Source organism: Alosa alosa, chromosome 20, assembly GCF_017589495.1.
Source record: "Alosa alosa isolate M-15738 ecotype Scorff River chromosome 20, AALO_Geno_1.1, whole genome shotgun sequence".
Taxonomy (NCBI): domain Eukaryota; kingdom Metazoa; phylum Chordata; class Actinopteri; order Clupeiformes; family Clupeidae; genus Alosa; species Alosa alosa.
The window spans coordinates 23,236,028-23,242,142 of NC_063208.1; positions in this window are offsets into that span (position 1 = coordinate 23,236,028).

Genomic DNA, 6,115 nt, shown 5'->3' on the forward strand with positions numbered 1-6,115 from the left:
CACATCGTCAACCGCAGCCCATTCCTTATATTGTTGTTTTATCTCCAAAATATCTGGTCATGCCAGACATATTCCGCTAATTTTTGAAACAATGCAATTACCCGTTTCAGCCACCAGGGGGGTAGTGCTGCCCCTCACCCCACCCCCCACCCCCACCCCCAAACTCCGTAGAAAGGATATAGGCAAAAAAGCTCATTTCCCTAAAGGTAGCATATGTTCCTTTAAGAGATTTGACAGATGCTAGCATCCTTGGATTTTAGCCTCCTTGCTAGCATGCCAGCCTCTAGGGTGCAAATTAGAAAGATTGAGGCCAGGCAAGTGCAGGGTTTAGTCACACAGTCAAAACTTCATACGTTACCTAAATGCACCACAGTTTTTGACACATTGTTTAAAGATAGTGTCAGAATGAATGGCTACTTCCTTAAAATCCAATCAATCCTTCACATTATGTTTTTCATAATGCTGAAAGATGGCAATAGACACATCATAAGATGTGTTAAAAGCATTATAAATGTAGAAAAAAGGCCATATTTTGGTGGCCATATTTGACGTCAAGATAGCGGCCACTAGGGTCCATTTAAATTTTTGATCATTAAGGGTAGTACTATAACTGTGCCAAGTTTTGTGCTTTCTGCAAAAGCCGCTGTACCAAGAGAGAGAAAGCCATGAGAGAGAGAAGGAATAATAGATATAGAACCAGGGAGCAAGGGTAAAAGAGGAAAGGAGAGAGAAATGCTTGCTCCTCACATCCCAGCAGTTCTGTGCATGTGTGTACTTGTGTTTGTGTGTGTCTGTGTGTGTGTGTGTGTGTGTGTGTGTGTGTGTGCATGAGAGAGAGAGAGAGATTGTGTGTTGTTTGGGTCCCTCCTGACGGACAGCCTCTGTGAGACAGTAACCTTTAATTGCCTGCTGAAGTGGGGAGGCGGGGGCCGTCTCAGGCGAGCTAATGACTCCCTGGTCCCAGCCGCGTTTTCCTTTTGTGCGGGGAGCCCCTCTTCCCCTGAGAGCACGGCTATCTGTTTCTTAATTTAACGCTTCATTTGTGATTGCTGTCAGACCCAGGTCCGGGTGTGGGGACGTGCATGTGTGTGCGTGTGATGAGAGGAAGGAGAAGGACACATGTGCACGTGTTGTTGTTTTTTTTTTTTTTTTTCTTAGAGAGAGAGAAATAGAGGGGGCAGAGAGACAGAGGGTGAGAGAGAGAGAGAGAGAGAGAGAGAGAGAGAATGGGAAAGAGAGAGAAAAACAGAAGCACAGGGACATGTATATGCTCAAGCATGGGGAGGGGGGGTGGTCTGTGTGTGTGGTGTGTGAGTGTGCATGTGTGCGTGTGCGTGTGTGTGCGTTGATGGGGAAGGGGGGGGGGGGCTGGGTAACAGAGGGTGTTAATATCTCCAGTCTCTCTCGTCTCTTCCCAGACACAAAGAGTGTCCCCATGTGGGACCTGGCCCTCTTCACCACTGGGTCCTAAAGGCCACTTAATGTGAAGATCATTAACTGGGGGAGCAGCCCGTCCACGTGTGACCGACGACACCAGAGGAGCCGTGGGGACCAGAACGGCCTGTCTGCGTGGACACAATGCCCATGAAACACACTGTAGGCTCTCACGGTGCCTTCAAGGTCTTCCTAAACAGTACAAACATAGGCTACTCAGCTTGGTAGCTGACTATGGAGAATATTACGTTAGCTAAATGCAGCATTGCTCATCTGCTTTAGTGCCATGCTGTATTTAAAATATAGATGTTAAAATATTTTCAAGAAAAGCTTGTTAAAACATTCCCGATTGATTACACTTTAATGCAGATATAATCTTTCTCTTTAACTGTGATGTCAGCATCTAGAGCCTGTTGGTGTGTTTGTGTGTGTTTTGAATGGATCACAATGAATGATTGCGTGTTTAAATATAAACTTTGCTAAATGTGAGGCAATATGCCCTGTTGTGCCATGTTTCTAAATTACAGCACTCTTCTCTCTAGACTTGCTCTGCAGTTAGCATTTGGTTCTTGCCTTAACATTGTGCACAGTTCGCACATCCCTGATGAAACCTATGAATCTCTTTATGATATGGGGCGATCACCATGGGTGATTTACATAACAAAAGGCATGCTGTCTACTGATTGGATCCATAATGTTCTTACCCTGAAGGAACAAATACAATGACCAATAAGATTGCAGATGTCTACCTAGCCTTCGACAGCATTTGTTCCACACTATTTGAGCCACACACACACACACACACACACACACACACACACACACACACACACACACACACACACACACACACACACACACACACACAAACTCTCCATGAAATGCACACACATAGACACACACATACATACACAAAGACACACACACTTTCCCCTCTCAAACACACACACTCACACACAAAGCAAGCCACTCTTCATCTCTTCATCTATGCCTGAAGCACAAGTCTCTCCCTCTCCACACCTTGTAGCACTGCCAGGCTGGGCAACAACAATTCACACTCTCAGTACGTCATATGCTCAGCCCGCAAGGGACGCCACTGCTATGTTTAGCACATATGCTGTTCAGTTTTGTAATAAAGCGAGGTGATTAATATCAGTCTAGCACTTTTACTGGTGTTCTCCAAGACTCCACAGCTTGTGCCATTAGCATTGCAAGTACATGGACAATGTTTGCACTGCGCCACAGGTATTGGCCCATGGTAAACCACAGGAATTCTTGCTTTCTGATGGAACTGGTGGAGACCTAACCTGTGAGGGATTATCCCAAATCTCCAACAACCCTGTCAGCTGTTTAACAACACCTTTTTTCCCCCTTTGGACACGTGGCAGGGAAGCATCTGTTTAAAGCCACGTTTCAGGTGTTTTATAACAAAAGAGTGTGGTTTCTGTTGCGTCCATTTGGCACGTGGTTACTTCAAAAGAGGCATTAAAAGAATGCCTCAATCATCCTGGGATGAACTTGAGCACAAAGAAAGTTCATGAATGTCCCTCAGAACCAGGAGCAATATCACCCTCTTGTGGATGACTTAGGAACTGAAGGAACACTTTTCTTGAAATCAGCCCTCAGAGCTATATCAAAGCACCTGCTACCCACGGCGAATTATACAGCCAACAGATATCTTATATTCACAAGAAGACAATAGACAGGCCATGAATCATTGAGAATATGGAGATCTATAGCCATTCGTACAACTGGGCCTAATGACTGGAAGCATGTGTATACAGAAATTGGGATGATAATTATGACCGCCGCGCAGCGAAGTGGCGGTCATATAGGTTTAGTCAGATTTTTTTTTTTTTTTTTTTTTCGCATGCCCAAATTTCCGTCAATGATTCCCGGGACACTGAAAGACCGGGGTACACGAAGCTTGGTGGGCATGTAACCCCACATGGATAGCATGGAACCATCATTTTTCGTTTTGATCTGTAGCCCCCCCGCTGGACTGGACCCCCGAAAGGAGGGTAGGGCAGACACAGTTTTCTGTGAATATCTCGAAAACCGTAGGGTTTAGGAGGACCATTTTTTTTTGTATGTTGATCTCAAGGGGCCATGTCAACCCATTCCATAACCACTCATTTCATGTATAGCGCCACCTAGTTAAACACAAAAAAGTAAAAATTAGGTGTTGTAATTGAAGGTATCTGTGACCTAACATAGTCAAAACTGCACGAAATTGGACATCCCGGGACACTGAAAGACCGGGGTACACAAAACTTGGTGGGCATGTACCCCCACATGGATAGCATGGAACCGTCATTTTTCGTTTTGATCTGTAGCCCCGCTATATTCATATATTGCATATATTCATATATTCTATAGTCTTGGCATGCAGCCAAAGTAAGGTTCAAAATATTGACACATCAAATATTGGCAAAAAATTCAATATCTTGCTTCTCTTGTACTGTATTGTATAACCCAAATCAGAAAAAGTTGGGACGTTGAATAAAATGCAAATAAAATCAGAATGTGATAATATACAGGTCTTGTAAACCCATAATTATCAGCAAAAAGGACAGAGACAACATATCAAATGTTGAAAAGGAAAATTTTGACTATTTTATTGAAAATATATGATCATTTTGAATTTCATGCCAGCAATACAGTACGTTTAAAAAAAAAGTTGGGATAGGGAATGCTTACCACTGTGCTGCTTCACCTCATCTGTAAATGTTTAGGAACTGAGAAGATCAGTTGCTAGAGTTTTGAGAATTACATGTTGTCCGATTCCTGCACAATATAGGATTTCAGTTGCTCAACATGAGGTATTCCTAATCATGTTTTTCATTCCATGATGCACCTAATTTGACAGGTCTGGGCTGCAGAATATGTGCAGAATTCATTTTGGCATTGTTTTACTGAAATATTCAGGGTCTTCCACAAAAAAACATTGCCTGGGTGGCAGTATATGTTGCTCAAAACCTATACAGTACATCATTCAGAATTGATTGTGCCTTGCCAGATGTGCAAGATTTCCATGTTGTAGGCAGTAATGCACCTCCACATCGTCATAGATGTTGGGTTTCGAACTGAGCAGTAAAACAAGTTGGATAGGTTGGATACTTGGCTCAGGCCCAGATAAGACGGTGGTATTTCTGTATCATGTCTAAATACAGTTTTGGCTGTTGCATGGTAAAGTTTACACTAGCATTACTGAATTGAGTATGAAACTGTGCTCATAGACAATGGTTATCAGGGGTTTTCCTGAACCCATACAATGATTTTCTTTACAGAAACAGGTTTATGCAGTGCCATCTGAGGCCTATAAGACCACAGCCATTCAATATGGGTTTGGGAGTCTGGGATGCTCTTTTTCATAACCACTCATGTTGCCAGTTACCAATTAGTTGTGAAATATTCCTCCTTTTGTTTTCTTTATCATTACACAACTTTTCCAGCATTTTTTTAAAACGTGTTGCTGGGATCAAATTAAAAATGAACATATATTTTCCATGAAAGAGTCAAATTTGTCATTTTCAACATTTGATATGTTGTCATTTTATACAACGTCCCAACTTTTTCTGTGCTTTTTTGTTTAGTTAGGGTCATGAACCTATCAATGCATGAGAACATTCCCTTTATAGCAAAATCCGCATCATCATATACCAAAGTGACCTGTTTTTCAGACAAGATCTTGAAAATCGACCCCTTAAGGAAGTTCCTGTTTGATATCAGGTGAACTAGTTGCTTCACATTCTGACCATAGACACCTGCGTGTTTGTCCTAAAAAGCCAAGGCAGTTTCGCTCACTTTCAGGCTCTTATCATCACGTGACTGCGATCCCTTGACTGAGAACCAAGAGAGGAGGGAGGGGTGACCTCCTGCACTGGCCTGCCTTCACAAAACCTGCCGAGAAGAATGCAGACAGCAGTGTCAGGGGGGGTCAACGATGTTATTCCACAACTGCTAAATCACTGAGTCCAAAGCGGGTGGGCTGGGGGTGATGGGGTTGTATGTGCCAGTGTGAAACTCAGGTTTCTGGATTAGGTTAGCTTTAGAGACGGGATCAACTGAGATCAGATAGAAAGAGGGGTCTAAAATAGAATCATGGCCATGTGGGTTTACACTGCTGAGAGAAAAGTAGAGAGTTCTGTTGTCTCACTTAGGCGCTGGAGAAAAAGCAAACAATTGTAACACAGCACTGTCTCTGGGTTTTTACGGCGTATCATTTCCCCTTTTCCCAAAGAATGGGGTCTGTCAAGTCTATGCAGGTGTTTTGAAATGAAGTGGTCCATCTTGTATGCTTTCTTGAAAGAAAAAGAAATAATGACTGTCACACAAGTCATTGACACAGTAGAAATGACAAGAACCAACGCATCATTACTTCAAGATTAAAGTTGGGGTGATTAATGGTTTGGGTGCTTATGTATTAAGATAGCCTACTGGATTTTTATTCCCAGAAAGCATGTGTGTTAATCTCCGCTCAGTCAGCAATGACTAAATGGTTCATAGAGATTTGCAGTCACAAGGTTTGGGTGACCACAAACACTAATTTGAGCTATTTCTGTCATCAAGGTCAAATGGCAAAAAGTGCATGACTTAGGAATGTAGGGAGAGTATTTATGTGGAGGATCAAGTCATTTGTGGGGTGATGAACCCCTTATTCACAAGTAGCCTAGTTCAC